The sequence below is a fragment of the Leopardus geoffroyi genome, chromosome B4 (assembly GCF_018350155.1).
Source record: "Leopardus geoffroyi isolate Oge1 chromosome B4, O.geoffroyi_Oge1_pat1.0, whole genome shotgun sequence".
Classification (NCBI taxonomy): Eukaryota; Metazoa; Chordata; class Mammalia; order Carnivora; family Felidae; genus Leopardus; species Leopardus geoffroyi.
This window is the reverse complement of record NC_059341.1, coordinates 140,935,917-140,953,686: the sequence shown is the minus strand read 5'-3', so window position 1 is coordinate 140,953,686 and position 17,770 is coordinate 140,935,917. Positions and strand designations below refer to the sequence as shown.

The 17,770-nt window shown below is 65.2% G+C and overlaps 1 protein-coding gene across 2 annotated transcripts in view; it reads right to left on the bottom strand.

Annotated features, from left to right (window-relative positions):
• The window catches only part of TAFA5 (TAFA chemokine like family member 5), a 196,519-nt gene that overhangs the window by 80,566 nt on the left and 98,183 nt on the right, over nt 1-17,770 (bottom strand). The gene's annotated exons all lie outside the window — the stretch shown is intronic.

Sequence of the window (17,770 nt, the reverse complement as noted above, 5' to 3'; positions counted from 1 at the left end):
GTGCCGCCAACGTCCCAGCAGAGGGGAACCTGCCTTCTGCAGGCTGTCACTTCTGTGAAACCTGGCACGGCCCCCCCCCCCGACCCCCCAAGAACGTTCACTGTGACGGTGTCAGCTCTGCACGGAGGGCCGTCCAGCCAGACCGGCCACCTCGCCCCGTGCCAACCGGAGGCCGTCCCCAGCTCGGTCGGTGCAGCACCGGTGCGTCCCTTGGCTGGGCCCCCGCTGCCCCTCCACCCCGGCCACCCAGCCGCAGCCTCCACCCGCCTGTCCACTCTGGAGAACCACCGGAGGCTCTGCGCACTCACGTTCTCGCTCTCCCAGTCCCTCGGCAAATAGTAAGCACCTACTGAATGCCGTTGGTGTCGCTGGGTCCCGCAACCATGCTGTGAGCAAAGCAGACCGCACAGCGCCCTGGGGAGCCAGGAGGACCAGCTCCTACAGACATGCGTCACGCGCGGCCCGGCTGGGAGACGGGACAGCGTGGGGACGGGGCCCGCATGCTGGACCACAGGATAAGGGAACCGCAAAGAAGCGACCGCCAGGAGACGGGCCGGTGGGGCAGGTGGGGTGGGGGTGGCTCCCACCCTGCAGGGGAAAGCAGGGGGATCCCGGGGGCTCCTGGGTGGCGCTTCTCAGCCCTGCTGTCCTTCACTGTCCACATGCCTGCTGTCACCTCGGGCCCCTCCTCCAGGCAGTCCCCCGGGCCCTCCAGGCAGCTCACTGCACAACATCGCTCCTGCCTTTTTGTCACCTGTAGGTCCCCAGCCAAGCCGCGAGCCGGGTGAAAAGCAGGAAGCACACCCTCGAGCCCTGGGGGTGCCGCGTGTGCGTGAGAACCGGGAGGCACCAGACGCGCCAGCCGCGACTCAGAGGGCTGCGTGCAGTGACCCCAGGCCCGCTACCCAGAGCCTGTCGGACGGCACACGAGGTTTCCTGGGGGAGTCGCACGGGTGCGGGGTGAAGGACCCCTGGACACTGTGAGTCCTGGTTGCGAAGCGAGGCGCCAGCCAGCCACGTGACTCCTCACCTAAGGCGTTAACCGGCCCGTGTTCCAGCACGAGCACCGGGGCCACGAGAGACGCTGCCGGGCACATCGGGACTCGGGGCCACAGCGAGGGGGCCAACGGGGTCTCTGCGACCCCAAGCGCCCGTCACCCCGACGGCCCAGCAATCAGCGGCGGTCAGGCTGGCACCGGTCGCCCCACGTGCCACAGCTGCGGCCCACGGCCCGGGCACCGGTGGTGCCGGCAGATGACAAGACTGCCAGGGCCCCCCAGGCGGACACGCTTCCACACCGACACGCAGCCCACGGCAGGTGCCTCTGATGGCGGGTCAGCTTCCGGGGCCGCCCTGGGAAGGAACCGGAGACAGGAGGGAGGCCCGAACCGCAGCCTGTCACTCGCCCCTGTGAGCAGGCTGCACGTCTGACACGCGGGTGTGGGCAGGGGACCCCCGAGGGCTGCCAGGGACGGTCCTTCCTGCCTCTCCCGGCGTCCGGGGTGGCGGGTCCTGGTGGCAGCCGCATCGGGCCGGCCTCCGCCTCCTTCCTCACCAGGCAGCGCTCCGTGCCTCTGCTCTTACGAGTCACCTGCCACCTGGACAGAAGCCCGCTCGCATGACCTCATCATAACGTGAGCACAGCTGCGGAGACCCCACTGCCCGACGAGGCCACACTCACAGGAGGTGAGGACCCGAGTGTAGCTCTTGGGGACCACATCCCACCTACGAAAGGAAGGAAACAAAGCTCCCCTTCTGAGAACCCAGAAATGCCCGGCTTGCAACGATCTGGGGGTGCGTACCCTTCATGGCTGGCTGTCTTCCGGAGAGGGGTGCCCCCGGCTCGTTAACTTATCACCAGCTGACCAGACTCGGGGTTCCCCTGGTGCGCCCAGACCGGTGCCTCTCCGTGCGTCCACCCCCTTCCCTCGGCTGCCCTGGCCGCCCCTCTTCCAGGTTCCCCATCTTACTTTCCATCCCCCAATTTGGGCTGACCCACAGACACGTCAACCCTGGCCAGACCCCGTCCCCTGGGGCTCCACCTCGCCGTGCACGGACCCAGACCTGGGCCCCGGCACCCTGTGTCGACACCTGCAAACAGCAGGTCTCACAAGGGGCTGGAAGGGGCGGGTCCAGGGACACAGGGTCCCAGCGCGTCGGCAGACGGGCCCCAAACGGAGGCGCAGAGAGACGTGAGGTGCTTTGCGGCTCAGCAGGGACAGCGTCCTGCCACTCCGGATGCCGCTCGTACCCCACGCGCTGGATCCCGCCAGCAGCTCACACGGCTGAGTACGGAGATCAGGTGTCAAAGGAGTGGCCACCGCACATGGTGAGGACGCTTAGTGTCGCAGAGGACAATCAGCCCGGCCTGGGCGGCAGCCGGCCCTCCACTCGGCCCTGCCTGTCTGTTTTGGGGGTCAGCCACGGAATTCAGGCCGCGACCCGAACATGTGGGTACGGACCCACCGCCCGCCAGGACTCAGGCGCGGCCATCTGCCGCTGGGCCCCCGGAACCGACCGCGGACGCACCGAAGCTATCGCTCAACAAGCTTGTCGGGCCCATCCATCCGCACCTGCCGGGGGGAGCTGAGTCCCACACAGCCTGGCGGGAACCCACAGCATCTCATCCAAGCTGTGCCCACGCTCGGGGCAGGGGTCAGAGGGCAGGCAGCCGGCTGGCCCCGCCTGCGGCGGGCCACACCGGCCATTTGGAGCTCAGATACCGTCTGTGGCCCATCTGGGTCCCCTCTAGCAGCCAGCTCCGGGCAGAGGCACTTCAGAGCTCCGAGGTCACTCTGTTCCACTCAGGGTTCTAGTTTGTGGTCGGGACCCCACTGCCCTCCCACAGGACAGTAAGTGCCGAGCCAGCAAGCACACGGCCGGCCCAGATCCGGAGTCTATCTCAGTCCACCCGGCTCCCGGGGCCCCCAGGCCTACACCCTCCCCAGGCCCTGCCGGCCCCTCCCAACACCCCGGCTCCTGAGGCTCTGAGGGCAGCAGGGGGGCCCGCCCCGGCCGACGGGGCCGCACGTCCCGCTCAGAGCAGGTGGATACACGAGGAACGAAGTTCAAGGAGACTTGCCCCCGCCTATGGGTTCAGACACCTCGACACTCGCAGGGCAGGGACAGAGAAGAAGGTGGGAGCCATCCTGCCCGGCCTGCCCTGGCCGGTGGGCTCTGAGCCCCAGGAAAGGGGGCCTTGGGAGCAGCCCCCACTGCAGGGCTTACTGAGGTAAACCAGCCCCGGTTGTGAGCCCAAGCCGCTTGTCCCACCAGGTGTGCAGGGGACGAGGGCGCTGGCGGGCCTCACTGCCCGCTCAGGCCAGCTCTGACCTCCGGCTGGGCATAAACACCTGCTGGTGGCCGAGCCAGGCCTGACTGTCCCCCCGCCAAAGACCGATGTGCAGGGACCCCACCAGGGACCGGAGGCTCCCAGGGCCCAGGACAGCAACAGTCAGGGAGGAAACCACAAGAGGACCAGGGATGGGTTTCCTCTTGCCACCAAAGCTCTCTCGTGTCCAGAACGTCAGTAGCCCCCGTGGGTCCTTCAGAGCAGGGCCTCGGAGGGCGTGCCAGCACCGAGGAGGCCAGGACTGTGCCTGGAAACGGTGTCCCAGCTCCGGCACCAGGGGCCACGGCTACGCTCAACTCCGGGCCTCTCTGCTGCCCTGGCCGAGGGCTGGAGCCCTGCCAGGCGGCTGCACGTGGCCCCAGGGGAAGGGGCTGGGGACGCCTACCGGACCCCAGAGGCTAAGAGCCCGCTGTGGGTCCCACTCACTGCCATGGTCACCTGAGGTGCCGGCTCTGGGCTGGACCGGACCCCAACAACTCCCCACAAGGTGAGCATTCTGCCCGGATTTTACAGAAACAGCCCACGGACATTCGTCACATGCCGGCAGACCGTGACCGGGAGCCCTGGCACTCAGGGCAGGGACGTGCGAGGAAGCACCAGTGGGACACATCTTGCGCTTGGCCCCTGGGGGCCTCCTGGGTGTCCGGGGCCCTGGCCAGCGCGGGCAGAGGCCCCTGAGCCAGAGCCCCCGTGTCCTGGGCTGTCAAGTCTCACGTGTGCCCAGAGTCAGACCAGGCTGGACAGCAGCCCCTCCAGGTCCTCAGCACGGTCCCAGTGGAGGGCTGCCACCACCCAGCCCCCGAGCCTGGTCCCTGAAGGACCGCGAGAGCATCCTGAAGGCGAGCCGTGCCAGAGCCTACCTCGGGGTCACTGCGCTGTTACACGTATATCTCTTTCATCGAGACTTACGGTCCGAGACCTTGTAACCCACTGGCCCAATGACTGCTCCTGCTGCGGGAGTCAGTCCTGCAGGGCCCAGCCTGACCAGGTGCGGCCACACCGATGATGGTGACCGGCCACCAGGAGGCCCGGGGGACACCGCACGGTTGGAAGCACCCCCCGGGGGAAGCAGGGGTCCTTTGGTTCAGGAGGGGCTCGCTGGCCTGGAGGGGGCCTCACACGGCTGTCCTCATGCCGCTCCCAGCACCTGGAGGGCCACCTGCCAGGGACTGGAGCCCGAGACCCAGGCCAGGAGCAGAGCGGCCGGCACCGTGGGGGCCTGATCTCGGCCGCTGGACACTGTGGTGTGGGGGCACCGTCTGCCCTGCGCAGACAGTGCCGGCTGTGGTGCAATATTCCAATGCGGACGTGGGCACCCAGGCACCGCGTCCTAAGGATGCTGATGGAGTCTGCAGCCTGATCACCGTAGCAGGTGCCACTCCACTCGGGCCCCTGGTCAGGCATCCCGGGACCCAGGTCCCCAAATCTGCGACTCTGTGCTTGGCTCAAAGTGCTTCTCGGTGAGAAAACAGCACACGCCCAGCGCCCGAGTGGGGGGGCGTCCACTTGGCCTGGGTGGGGGTGGGGGCCGAGTTCGCTCCTGCCCACGCTTCAGCACGCACGGAGGTCCCCTGGAGGGTTACGACGACGTTAGACAAGGTGGGACGAGGTGGGGAGGTGGGCTCAGCGCACGGCCCAGGGCTGAGCCGAGCCTGGCTCAGCACGGCCCCTCGGGGCCCCTGCCCCCATCTCCTCCCGATACGTCCAGGCAGATGGAGAAGAGAAGGTGATGGGGACCCAAGTCCGCTCTGGACTCCATGGTCAGACCCTGCAGGCAGCGATCTTCCCCTCCTCGCCCTGCAGCCAAGGATGCACACCTTCCCCCAGCCAAGGGCCCCCAAGTTCACAACTGGCTTCACTCCCAATGCGGGTGAGCTGCCCCCCGGGGGCTGAGGTGCCCTTTCCCACCGCCCGAGGACGAGGGTGCGGACGCCCACTTGGCCACAGGGCATCCTGGGCCCACACTGGTGCCGTCCCCAAACCGCAGACTCCTGTGAGCGTTGGGGTGCGGCCCGACCGGACAGGCATGTGGAGGACAGAGCCTTGGGCGTCCTTCCTGTGCACCTGCCTCTCCCGTTACCACCACGGACAGCACTGCCAACGCCCCACCGCGGAGAGCCCGCCAGAGGCTGCACCAGCGAGGACCGATGTGCAGCTTTGTCCTGGGCACACATTAAGTAGGATGAAAATACACGGAAAAAAGTATAAAACCCGGTGGGAGTATGACAGCCTCTGTGTTTGAGCTACAGCAGTCACAGTCCCACTTTCCGCGGTTTGTCACCTGCACGACGTCCACCTTGGCAGAAGGCACCTGCTCCCCCGCCCCCCGCAGCGTGGGAGGGCCAGGTCAGCGCCTCCTCCCTCAAGGGGCAGGTCACCGGCTCTCGTGGCGGGGGAGGGGGGGAGGGAGGGGCCGCGGGACATCGGTGACTTTCACTCAGTGCACCTGCCGTAACCGCCCTCCTTCACGACCAGTCACCGTCCACCTCCTACTGCGCCTGCCTCACGACTTCGCCCAGTCACAGGGCTTGCACCTTGTCCGACAGCCACCCCCCTAGCTTGGGTCCTGCCCCCCGCGGGGAAGGGGGCTCCCGGGCACTGAAGCCGGCATCCAGTTCTCTATCACAGGAGCCAGGTACATGCGTGCCGCGGATCACCCAGGACAGCCCTCTGCTCACGGCCACGGGGACCAGCCTGCGAGACGGTGAGTGAAACCGGGACCTTACGGAGGAGGGGACATCTGTGGCCGTGCACGGGTGGCCAGCCCCAGCCGCTCCGCAGCTCCGGCCCCTGGTGCCAGGAGGCACCTGCTCAGAAGACAGTGTGACAGAGGCCCCAGCGCACGGGCGAGGGGACGCTGGTGCAGAGCAGGGGGCAGGGCCACCAGGCTCCTGAGACCAAGAGCCAGAGCAGCTCCAGAGCGCCCGCAGGGTCGCTGGGGGCCCGGGGAGCCCAGGTGCGGGCCACAAAGCCGCTGCTCCCTCGGGGTGTGTGCGCTCACGGCCCAGACGCACACACATGCGTGCACGCACACCAGGCTTTCCCAAGGAGCCCCCGTAGGGGCCGTGCGCTCCCTGCCACGGGACTCAGTAGCTGGAAGCAAGTCCGCTCTGACCGCCCACAGAGCCTCAAGGGGTCTCTCCACGGCCCTGTTTCGTTTCCAGCCACACCTCCCAGGATGGCCACGCACCCGCACAGCCCCTGCAGACCCTCAGCTGTGTGCCTCCATCTCCAAAGGGACAGTCCCCTCCACCTCTGCACTGGGGGTGGGGGGGGGATGTCACCCCTCTGCCTGGACGCCTCCATGCGGCCTGTGCTCAGGCCTTGGCACGCCCCGGTCCGCAGAGACGGCCCCTGATAACGGCCTAGCGGGGAGTCAGGGGCCCTCGGCCCTGGCTGGCCCTTCCGTCCTCACAGCCAGTCCGGGGCTGGGTGAGACCAGAGGCGGGACGGGAAAGCCAGACTGTGCATGAACTCAGGAGACCGAGTGGCCTGGCCCGACGTTGCCTGCCTCTTCCTGGCTCTGGTGCAGACTGTCCAACAGTCCACAGCGATCCTGCCCTGGCTTAGCTTTGCAGGGAACGTGTCAGGAAGGTCAACGGTGGGGGCGTGGACTTGGGAGACGGGGGCAGGATGCGTCTGCACGGACGGGTTGTCCTGGTGCCTGTCACAGCTGGACACCTGCTCCTTCCCCATCCTAAAGAGGAGCCCTTGGCTCGCCCCTGCTCTGCAGATCGGCCCCAGTGTCCCCTGGCTGTCCCCGCTAACACAACTGTGAAATATAATTATGTCTTTTCCAGCAAAGTCAAACATCTCGTGGAAGCCTCCCGGAGCCGGCCGACCTTGTCCCAGCCTGCTCCCGTCACGTACGGCCTGCCCTCTACCCCCTGGACCGTCCTCCCCCGCCTGAGCTGCGTCCCCTGCCCACGCCCAGAAGCCGGACGGGCTGGGACAAGAGGGGCAGACGGCAGCCCCCTCCCACAGCCAGACGCACCCTTCCAGAAAGTTCTGCCGGCTCACCCCTGCCCAGTGCCTGGCCTGTCCCTCGGCCACCTGTCAAGTTTGAAAACACGGGAAGGGTCCCTCCGTGGGGAGCAGGCGGGCTGCACCAGGAGGGAGGGATGAGGCCCCTCACCATTCCCCGGTCAGAGAGGAGGGTCCGCTCAAGGGCGCCAGCGCCCGCAGGCTCTTCTAAGCGCTGCTGGGGCTGGGCTCTCTAAGAGCTGGGCTTTTCATCTGGGTAAGAGCAGGTGGAGGGACTGTAATAAAAAGGAAAAGAGAATAATACCTTGATTACAGCTACGAGGCAGGCTTTTCAGGCCTCCAGAAGGGAGATCAAAGCCTCTCTAGTCAAGTTCCCTCCGGTGGCTCCACAGCGGGCCTTAAATCAAAATCAGTGCCTCGCCGCCCCTGCCCGCTGCCCCCGCCCAGGCCTGAGGGGTCTGCACCTGCCGACACGGGCCGGGGGAGGGCCAGGCTGGGCCGTGCTGTGCGAGCCAGGGGCAGCCACCATGTGGGTGTTGGGACCTGCCCTCTGTCACTGCCAATGCTGTCAACCCTGCCGAGGACAGGGCGGTGCCCGGAGGCAGCGGCTGGTCCTTGAGACGCGGGATTTCAGAGCCAGCCACCGCCTGGGCTGGTCTGGTGGCTTCAACAGGGACATGCCCCCGATGTGCCCTCTGCAGCCCGTGTGCTGTGCTCAGTAATGCCGACAGGGCGTGTGCAGGGCCTGCAAGGGGTCACTGGCCTTCACAGTTAAGGCCTGGCCCCCTCCCACCCCCTGGAGCCGACCCAGGCCTCCAGGAACCCAGTCAGACTCCAGCCACGCCCACCTCTGCCCGGGGCCACTGGGGACATCACCCCGGAGGCTGTGTTCTCCCTGCCCTGACAACTGCTACCGACCCCACGCCAGCCATCCAGCCAGGGCGCCCGGGCTCTGCCCATGCCAAGCCCGGGGGCAGGACTCCGGAGCAGGAATCACCCCACACCTCTGGATGGATGCAACCACAGCCCCACACAGCCTTTTGCCTTGAGAGAGACCAGACAAACAGCGGGGGCAGCCTCAGTGTCCCCATCTGTGAAATGAGCCAGCGGGACAAGGCAGCGTTCTTCCCCGTCTGGACTGAGCCACCACCATGGAGACCAGATGCCACGGGGAGAAGGGCGTGGACGGCGGAGGGAAGGTCCTCGTCCACCGCGAGCCAGCCGGTGGAGGGCGGCGGGCCCAGAACCTCCCTCCGAAGGGCACAGCCGCCGGCGGGCTCCAGGGAGAGAAGGCAGGACTCACAGCACAGACAGACCTAGAAACAAGCCTCACGCAGCAGGTGGAAAGCGGTGGAGCGATGCGCACCTCCCAAGCCCTGGAACACGTCAGGTGGCCCCCTCGCCCACAAAAGGGTGAATATGTCCCACGTGGTACGGGTGTAAGTTAGGGAGCTCGAACGTGGATGATCCCGGTGGCCCGTGTCACCCCAGGTCCCCGTAGGAGGGAGACGCAGGGGATCTGACCACAGAGGAATGACCCAGTGACCCCACACAGAGGCTGGGGCAACAGATGCCCCTGGAGGTGGATCCAGAGACCACCAGCCAGGAAATCCATGAAAGGCGAGGAGCACGTTCTCCCCTGGAGCTTCCAGAAAGATCCAGCCCTGCCCGCACCTTGGTTCTGGCTCAGTGAGACCCTTTCTGGGCCTGAAACGTGCAGAACTGTACGAGAATAAAGTCGTGCCTGCGAGTCAGGAAAGAGGCCCGGGATGTAATGTCAGTAGGAGAGCACAGGCCTGATGGGCGGGGGCCGCTGGACTCGGGCCCCACTGGGCCAGGCTGGCTCAGCCAGAGCAAAAGGGCCTCAAAGGTGCTGTGAAGGGCATGGGGGGGTGTGGGAGGGCCACGTGGGGGGTCCTGGGTCCCAGCCAACAGCACAGGGCTGCAGAAGGGGGGACCACAACCCCAGTGCCTTCCGGCCACACCACAGAGAGGGTCCCCGCTGACCCTCCTTCCTCATGCTTCCTGACGAGACTGTCCCCCGAGATCAGGGCTGCCCCACAAGCCGGGAACCGAAGCTCACGGACAATACCTGTGCTCCAGTCACGCGACCCTGCAGCTGGGGGGGTGACCTCAGCGTAGACACGGCTGGACGAGGGCTCAGAGGATTCAGGTCCACGTTTCACGTTAAATACTGATTCCTGGTGAAAATAGAGTTGGAACACGTGCCCGGCGCCGAGCCTTACCCGGGGCAGGAGGCTGGCGGGTCCCCCAACCCCCCAGGGCTGGGAGTGGAGCCCAGAGCCCACACCCACACTCGGAGCATCAGCCACCACATGGGGACCCCTGCTGTCCTCATAGACTTCATCACAGACTAAATCGCGTCATCTCCAACACACTTCGGAGAACCCTGAAGGCGTGAGGCTGTCCTCAGGTCCTCTCAATGTGAGAGCAGAGAGGAGGCTTGGTTGAGGCAAAAGGGACCACAACCTGGGTCGTTCCTGCTTGGGAGCCCAGGCCCTTTGCTGTGGAGTGACCTGGGCTCAAAGAGGCCTCTCGGGGCTTGGTAACGAGGCCACAGGGGGCCCGGACCCAAAGCGTTTGGTGAGGACGCCTCCCGGGGATGGGCTGCCCACCAGGAACCACACACCGGGGCCCCTACGGGGGGAGCCCGAGCTCGCCTCTTCCCCTTGGCCTGGCCGGCACAGAGGCCGGGACCCCAGCGGTCGTCACGGGCTCCACAGCTGGTCCCCAGACCCTGTCCCCAGCAGCTGGGCTCACCCTGCCCTTTGGGAGGGGCTGAGGCTCCAGGAGCCCCCGATCCGACCTCTAGCCTGGACCAGCAGGTACTGTGTGGGTGGGGGGGCTGTGCCCAGAAGGCTGACCGGGGACGGACCCTCCCCAGAAAGTTCCTGAAGGAGAGCACGCCAGCTTGCATTCCAAAGCAAGGCTCCCCTGTCTGCTCCGACCCTACGTCTCCCACCCATGGGAACGAGCACGTGGCCGGCGTCCCCCCGCTGGCTGCCCCACGCGCCCAGTTATGTCGGCGGCTGCCCGGGTTTAGGCCAGGGCACAGAAGGAGCCGAGGGCCCAGGCCCAGCTGACCGCGGCACTCCCTGCTTCTTTCCCTGGGGCTGGATTCTTCCCGAACCGATCCCGGGCCCTGGGGATGGCCCGACAGCCCGGCTCCTCTGACGTGCAGGCGTGTTATGGAAGAGGGCAGTAAAGGAGGCACTTTTATTGTTCTCCTTGAGGCTGTGAACGCCGCCCCGAGACGTCCATCATCAAGCACCTCGCCGCTGTCCAGCTGGCTCCCAGTCAATTATCCCCGTTAATGTGCCTATTAATGAGGCGTCGCCCGGCCTGGCAGGTCCGCGCGCGGCCCCAGGGCCCGTCCCGAGCCGGGCTGGAACACTGCTGGCACAACATCGTAAACACTGGGTAATTACGCCGCAGTTTATGACTTCGCAAAGGTCAATAAAGGCACGCGGCACCGCTCTCCAGAAGGGAGCACCGTGTGGCGGGCGGGGACCGCGGCGGAGCCGGATCCGCCCGGAAAACAAGGGGGCCCCTCCGCGCGGGGGCTAGACCTTGCCCTCGCCGCTCCACGAGGCCCCTGCGCTCCGAGCCCAGAGTCCCGTGAGCCTCTATCCGGGCTTCGCCGAGTTAGCGACAAGGGCGGGGGCTGGTGGCCTCCTGGCTCCCGCCCGCACCCCCACCCCAACCAGCCACTTCCCGGCAAGGGGGCCCTCAGCCCAGGCCGGGTCGGGCTTCTCCCGGCCGCCCCCTCCATGGCAGACGGGAAGGGCTTGGGATCCCCAGGCAGCTGCATCCCCGAGGAGCCACCAGGGTGACGGTAGGGGACTCCTGGCCAAAGGGGCTTGGTGTCCAGGTATGGAGCGTAGGTCATCACCCACTCCTGGCTGGGGCCACCCCCCCCCACCCCCGACACTCCCAGTCCCTTACTGGTCCTCACTCTGCTACCCAGTGTCGCCGTTAGCAGCGGCCTCCTTGAGGGCCAAAAGGGCCCCTGATGGGCTGACAGGTGAGGCTGCCCGGGCCACAGGGCCTCCCAGACAGAGGGCCTGCCCTCTGCCACAGGTGGCTGTGACCCAGGCCTTCTCCCGGAGGTCCCGTGGACGTCCCAGCAGGTCCTTCTCTGGGGCCGGGGTGCCCTATGCACCTCAGGGTGTTCAGCACCACCCCGGGCTCCCCCACTCTGTGAAGACTGCACGTGTCTCCGGATGGTGCCAGATCCCCCAGAGGCCCAGAACCTGCCCTTGACTGAGAACTTGGCTGAGTCACCAAACCTGTGAGCCCTGCTGCTTAAAAACACGTTTCCGCTTCAACCTGACGTGGATTCACGTGGCTCTCAGGCCGTCTCTGGACATACGGATTCGCTGCAACCAGCAGAAAAAGGGCCAGGGCCTGGGTGGGCTGGGAGGTCGTAGGAGATCGAGGAAGGTCACGGGCCATCACGGGAAGGGGTGGGTGGGGAGGGACCGGCACCCAGCTGTCCCGTGTGCTGTGAGTGGCAGGGGCAGGAGGGGCCCGGCTTATCCAGCTGTCTGTCCCACCTGAGCTGGAGGACGATGGAGGGACGCCCTCCTGCAGCTCCCAGGTGACCTGAAAAGTGCTACCTCCCCGCTCTGCTGTCTTTCAGGATGTGCTTGAAATGACCCAACGTGCACGAACATCACGGAGCAAACGTGATTTCCGCGCACGGGTCACCCCAAAGTCCTGGGCACCCCGGGAGTGCCGGGGTCCTCGGGTGGCAGTCGGGCAAGCTGCGGAGCCTGCCGTCATCCCGGAGGGAAGGAGGGGCCCGGCGGGGGCCGTGGAGGTCAGGGCGGAACCAGGCCTGTCCTGCAGCCCCAGCAGGCCAGCCCGCAAGCCGCGGCCGAAGCGACTCCCTTCTCCCCCCAAGGGCGCGTCCTCCTCCAGATGGGGCCCCCCGTAGGCCCAGTAGCCTGGCTTTCTCTGCGGACCCTGGTCTCACGGGAGGGTGCCCCTTGGATCCCCGGGCCCCTGGGGGAGCTGCTAGGGAGCACCGGCATTCAGCCAGGCACGCGCAGCCCCGCGCTTGTCCGAATATCCTCCCCTGCCCCTCCCCGCATGATGGCACCCACGAGACAGGAAGCAGGTGTCCCTGACCAGTCCCGGAAGTGCGGGCTACGGCAGGGCTGTTTCCGGCACTGGCCGTCTATCTTAGGAAGAAGCACCCTTGGAGGGACCAGTGTGTCCCTGCCTTGGGCTCCAGGAGGACAGAGGTGGCCGCAGGGACGGCTGCTTGTCCTCCGTGACATCACGTAAGGGTGTGCTCTGCGTCCGGTGGCCCAGCCTCCACGACAGGTGGCCCAGGGGTATTTGTCCCCCCACCCCTGCCCGGCTCCCACAGAGGACCTGGGGCGGCACATGGGGACAGGGCACCTGGGGACAAGCCTGTCTCCTCCATCGGCAGGCGCCGTGTGGAGGCTTCCTGCTGGAAGAAGGGTGGGATGCTGCCCTCTCTCCCTGATGACCTGGCAGGGAGACAACCGTGCGGGAGGTACCTGGAGGGAGGCAGGTGTGCAGGTGATGGTGGCCCTGAGCGAGACGCACGGAGGGAGGGGGAGGGGCACGTTCTGGAGGCCAAGGGGACAAAGATCCAGAGACCGGAGGGTGAGCACAGGGAGGGGCTCCGAGGACACCCCAGCACACCGGCCTCCCCTCGTCCCTGGGCGGGCACATGAGCGGAACGTGGTAACCTGCGCTGACAAATGCCCCCTCAGCCCTCCTCCTGGCTGACCTTGACCACACAGACCCCTCCGCAGCCTTCAGGCCAGACCAGGCGGGGGGCACCGCTCCCTGCCCCCCAGTGTGGATCCCGACCTGCGGTGGATGCATCCTCCTTCCCTGAGTCTCCGTCCTCCGTCCCTGCCTGGGCAGCAGGGCTACCGAGGCTAGGACCGCTCGGCGAAGAGCCTCTGCGCCCCGTGCCCAGGGCTGTGGTCCTCAGACACCGGGTACCTGCAGGCTCCCCGTTAAAGCCGAGGGAGGCAGCGGAGGACCTGGGAAGGAGACTACCCGCTGGGCAGCCGCGCGAGCCCTCGAGGGGAGCCACCAGCAGCAGCTCGGAGACACATAACGCCGGGGGAGTGCGCGAGCTCAGGACACCGGGGACAGTGCAGAGACGGATCTTTGGCAAGCGCGTCTGGCCTCTCCGGTGGGCTTTCTTTAGACGGCGCGGGTGATGTTCATGCCAAGTTGCCGATTGGAAAACCACGTTTCCCAGCCTTGGCGAGCATCTCCTGGATCACAGGAAGCAACGGGATCTGAGGGCTCATTACCTGGCCGGGGGAGACAGTGCAGTCTACACCGAGGGCGCCCACCCCCAAGCCTCAGGACAGCGACGGAATCCACATGGAGCCAGCTGGTCTCTGACAAAGCAGTGAAGGCAACTCCACGGAGGAGGAAAGATCGCTGTCCAGCGGAAGATGCCGGAATGATTAGGAGTCAGAGACGCCAAAAATGAGCCCAGACTCAGGCCTTACACTGATCACAAAAAAATCAACTCACGGTGGGGATCTAAATTAAAAAAAAACCACAATAATCTAAAACTTCCAGACGAAAACGTAGGAGAGAATCTGTGTGACTTTCAGTTTGGTAAAATGGGCTGTTAGACGAACCACCAGAAACAAGATCCACGAGAAAGAAAAAGATAAATTGAGCGTCACCAACACTAAGCACCTCTGTTCTCAGAAGATGCCGTTAAGAGCACGAAAGACAAGCAGAGACACGGAGAAAATGCCACACACATCCGGCAAGGCACTTGCGTCCAGAAGGCACACGAACCCTCCACACTCAACCGGAAGAGAATAACCCGATTAAGAAACGGGCACCAGATCCCAACAGACACCTCCCCCTCAAATGGCAAAACGAGCACACGAAAATATATTCAACAGTATTTGTCACCAGAAAGTTCCAAACCGAAACAAGGACGTATCGGCACACGTGCATTCGAACGGCTAACACACGAAAATCTGAAAATCTCCACCTGCCGGAGAGGATGCACGGAGACCAAGAAGGGCTCTCTCGCCGCGGGAGGGCAGGCGACACGGTGCGGCTGCTGCGGAAGGCGACTGGGCCGTTTCTTGTGAACAAACACGCTCCGGCCGGCCACTGCGCCTTCTCGACCCGGCGAGCCGCTCCTGCGACGGGACTGGCCCTCACTGACGTTCACACTTACATCCTCACAGAAGACTGCTTGCACCTTTTTGCTCACACCTGGACACAAGCCAGGGGTCCTTCCGCAGCTGGAGGGACACACAAGCCGCGGTCCATCCGGACCACGGGACGGTCCTCCGCGCGGCCGAGAGATGAGCTATCAGGCCACGAAAAAGACGGGCAAGAACCTTAAGTGTTCATCCCTCAGCCAGAGAAGCCAATCTGAAAGGGCTACGTCTCCTGTGAGTCCAAGTCTACGACGTTCTGGGAAAAACAAAGCGACGGCGAAGATAAAAAACTTAGCGGCTGCCAGTTTGCGAGGAAGGAAGCGGGGGAGAGGGAGAGGAAGGGAGAGGAGGAGAGGGACGTTTCAGTCCAGGAAAACTAGCCTGGTGACCCCAACGGGGCCACGCGGCATCATCTGCCGGAAGCCGTGTTACTTCACAACCCAGCGAGTGCCCCGAACACACACGCCCTTGGAGGATCCCTGTCGGGGTCCCGGAAGGAGTTCACGTGCCGTCAGAAGCACCTCACCGTGCTAGAGGCGTGTGAGCTGCCTGCAGACGCGGGGCCACCGTGCCGCCCTGATGCGCGGACGCCGTAGGACGGAGGCGGTGGGAACCGCGCAGAAGCACTGTCTCTAGCGAACGAAGCGGGTTCCCAGGGGGATACAAGTGCGCAAGTCTGACACTGCTCTACGTCTGCACGTGAACAGTCAGGCAAGCGGAGGCGGCTGGTGGAGCCAGGCTTCACACGGTGGCGGTGGGAGGTCAGATCAGCGAGCGCGGGAGGCCGAACGATCCATTGGTCAGTGTGAATTCCCGTCAGCTCCCAGGCTCCTGCACACGCGGACCTTCCTCCGTGTTCGGTCCGCTTAGAGGATCCGGAAGCAACAGCAGCCCATTAGCAACAAGGACACCCGACGCCCGATTTTGGTCTCTAACACCCCCCCCCCCCCCCCCCCCCCCCCACCGACCAGGACTCCTCGGGGGAAATGGCTTATTTGAGGGTTGGGTAGGAACTGCGGCATCTTGTGGAGACGAGAAGGAAGGAAGGACTCAAAAACCAAACAATATCATTGGGGTGGGGGAGGCTATGTCAAAGGCACACGGGAGTTCCCAGGGGCTGAAGCTAAAACATTTGAGCAACCAGATACAACAAAGCAGCAGAGCATCTCATTCAAAACACACGATGCTCTCAGTCTGCGGCGATAACCATAAATGGCCGAAGCAACTCTCGGACGGGCAGCAGATTGCAAATCTCCAAGGCTGAAGAATCCCCACTGATTTCTGTAGACACCTGCCCTCAAGGAAGTGGAGCGTAACTCCCCACTCCCCAGCCGCGGGCTGCGCCCTATACGGTGACTTCCTTCCAAAGAGAACATCGCAGAAGGAGAGAAGAGAGGACCGTCACTTAAGAAGAGCCTGACAGACCAGCTCAGCCAAGTGATGGAGGGCACGGTCCTCGGGGTACGTCGCGTCCACGGCACGTGCCCTGATACGATGGGGTGAGAAGGCACCCCCTCCCTGCGGTCTGCCTCCCGCAGACCCACGTCCCCAGCCTCCGCACGCGAGAAACATCGGACAAAACCCGACAGAGAGCCTTTCTTCGCAACACCTGCCCGGTGTCCTCAACACTGCCAAGGTCGTCACCAGCAAGCAGGGTCTGAGAGACCGTCCCGGCCACGAGAAGCCCGAGGAACCGTGAGGACTTTACGTCTGGTGGTGCCCTGGGCAGGACACTTCACAGGACACCCTATGGAGCCAATCCTCGCCGCCTTCCCCCTGGGATCCAGCCTGCCTTCTGCCCACTCCTCATGTGGGGTCCCACACCCCGAGAAGCCCCTCCCCGCAGGCTTGGCCCCCAAAGCCCTACACCAAGCAAAACAGACAGGCTTTCTTGTGAGCTGCTGCATTTGCGTTCCTGGGCCGGCCTGCCTTGGGCCACGTTTGCTCACTGCCTGCGTAGATCTGACACCACCACCAGGATGGACGGACGGAGGGACAAACGGAGGGACGGACGGACGGACAGATGAAGGGAGGGAGGCAGGGATGGAGGGAGGGAGGGAGCAGGGAAGGGGGCAGCTGACCGCGGAGCTCTGAAGGTAGGGGCCACTCAGCAGTCACTTCTGCGTGTCCTGGGCCACGGGGCTGGACAGCGCGGATGCCTGGAGATGCCTCTGGGGGAACGGAGGCCCACCTCACAGATGCTGCCGGGACCCCCACGAGGACACACACGGGAAGGAGCTGAGGACCCCTTCCAGACAGTAGAGTGCTGGGCTTCGTGAGCTGTGTTTGGAGATCAAATGAATCTTCCTCTGGGGAAAAAGGAAGAAGGCGGGAGGATGAGGGACACGGTCCCCTCTCCGAGGTGGCAGTTGTGGCAGAGAGCCTGAGTAGGAACTGCCTCCCAGAGGTACGAGCATCAGGAAAGTCCAGCCCGCTGTGGGCAGGACCGGGACGGCCGTGGAGAGGTGGGTCACACGGGAGGGACAGGAGACGCGTCCCAGGGTCACGGACCCACCCAGAAGCGCCAGGCCGTGTGCAGGGTGGGAGGGCTGGACACACTCCGGACAGGCCACCGCTGAGGGTGGGGCAGGCGTCCTCCCCCGTCCCCCACCGGCCGCTCACACAAGGCCCACGGCAGGCAGGGTCCACGGCCCTCGGGCGGCCGCGCTGGGGGCCAGCAGGGGAGCCCCGGGGGGTCTGCCCTCAGCAGCGGCCACGATGCCGTCCCAGCAGCAGCCACAGAGCAGCGCCCACGGGTGTTTGGTAAGTGACTGAGTGAACGTGCTATGGCCCAGATGCCGACTCTCTCCTGGGTCCCCTTCCTGGAACCCTGGGGGCCGAGGTCCACGGGGGAGTCATCAGAACCTCCAGAAAGCCAGAAGGGGAGGCAACTCCTGGGGACAGTGTTGTCCAGGATTCCCTGAGGCAGGAGCGGGGGTGGCCCTTCAGGGAAGCCAGGGGTTGAGGCAGGGAGTGTGGTGGGGCAGGGCGGGGGGGGGGATCTAGAAGGCCGGTCTGTGCAGATCAGTCAGAACCTTCCAGAACCCGGGCCCCAGGCTCAGGCCCTGACGTCCGGCTGTCAGGGAAGCCTGAGCAATGTGTCACAGGACAAGATCAAGGCATGGGGCAAATGGGGAGAGAAAGGTTCACAGGACAGCAAGGACCCTGGGATCGGGGCCCAGAGGGGGATGGGCGGAGGGCGGCCCTTTCTCCAGTCCCA